This window comes from Terrapene carolina, unplaced genomic scaffold, assembly GCF_002925995.2.
Source record: "Terrapene carolina triunguis isolate 2854851 unplaced genomic scaffold, T_m_triunguis-2.0 Scaffold427, whole genome shotgun sequence".
Lineage (NCBI taxonomy): Eukaryota > Metazoa > Chordata > Testudines > Emydidae > Terrapene > Terrapene triunguis.
In genome coordinates this window covers 414,326-416,113 of record NW_020664778.1, presented here as the reverse complement: position 1 = coordinate 416,113, position 1,788 = coordinate 414,326, and positions in this window count along the sequence as shown.

Genomic DNA, 1,788 nt, shown 5'->3' with positions numbered 1-1,788 from the left:
ACACACACACCGAGCGGGGAGAGTCACACAGACACACACACACCGAGTGGGGAGAGACACACACACAGACACACCCACCCACCGAGCAGGGAGAGTCACACACACACACCGAGCAGGGAGAGTCACACACACACCGAGTGGGGAGAGAGACACACACACACACCCACCCACCGAGCAGGGAGAGTCACACACACACACCGAGTGGGGAGAGACACACACACAGACACACACACACAGAGCGGGGAGAGAACACACACAGACACAGACACACACAGAGAGGGAAGAGACACACACACACACAGAGCCAGGAGACACACACACAGAGCAGAGAACAACACTCACACACACACACAAACAGAGCAGGGAGAGACACACACAGAGACACACAGACATACACACACACAGAGCGGGGATAGAGACACTCAGACACACACACACATAGAGCGAGGAGACACACACACACAGAGCAGGGAGATCACGCACACACAGAGACACATACACACACACACCGAGCAGGGAGAGAACACACACACAGACACACACACACACAATGAGGAGAGACACACACACAGACACACACAGAGAGAGCGGGGAGAGGCACATACACATACACACAGAGCAGGGAGAGAGACACAGAGAGAGGCGAGAACACACACACACAGAAGCGGGGAGAAACACACATACAGACACACACACAGAGAAGGGAGAGACACACACAGAAGGAGTGGGGAGAGATACACACATACAGAGTGAGGAGAGAACATACACACACACACACACACACACACAGAGAGCAGGCAGATCACACACACAGAGTGGGGAGAGAACACACACACACAGCAGGGAGATCACACACAGACACACACACAGAGTGGGGAGACACACAAACACGCAGAGACACACACAGATGCACACACAGAGCAGGGAGATCACACACACAGACAAGGAGAGACACACACACAGAGTGGGGAGATCACACACACACAAGAACACACACACAGAGGGGGGAGATCACACACACACAGGGAGGGGGAGATCACACACACACAAGGAGACACACAGGGAGGGGGAGATCACACACACAAGAACACACAAAGGGAGGGGGGAGATCACACATACAGGTAGGGGGAGATCACGCACACACAAGGACACACACAGGGAGGGGGAGATCACACATGGGGGGGAGATCAAACACACACAAGGACACACACCAGGGGGGAGATCACACATGAGGGGAAGATCACACACACACACAAAGAGACACACCAGGGCGGAGATCACACATGAGGGGGAGATCTCACACACACAAGGAGATACACCAGGGCGGAGATCGCACATGAGGGGGAGATCACACACACAAGGACACACACAGAGATGGGGAGATCGCACACAAGGAAACACACACAGAGAGGGGGAGATCACACATGGGGGAGGGGAGATCACACACACAAGGACACACACACGGGGGTGGGGGGTAGAGGGGGATGCCAAGGGAGACAGCTGAGTGTCTATTACATGCATCTAACATCCCAGCCCCCCCCTCCGCCCGCCCTCCACACACACACACACACACACACACACACTGCCTCTGGCCTGGGTGTGGTGTGGGGCCCTGGCTGTCACTGGCTGCAGAGCCCCCCAGGGGAGTGTGACTCCAGTCACAGCGCAGCCAGCAGGTGATAGCAGTGCCCTGCCTTGCACGGGTGTTGTCAGGATACATACATGAAAGACAGTAGGGGGCTCAGATACTGCGGTAAGGGGCCAGACAAGCACCTACATGGATAGAAA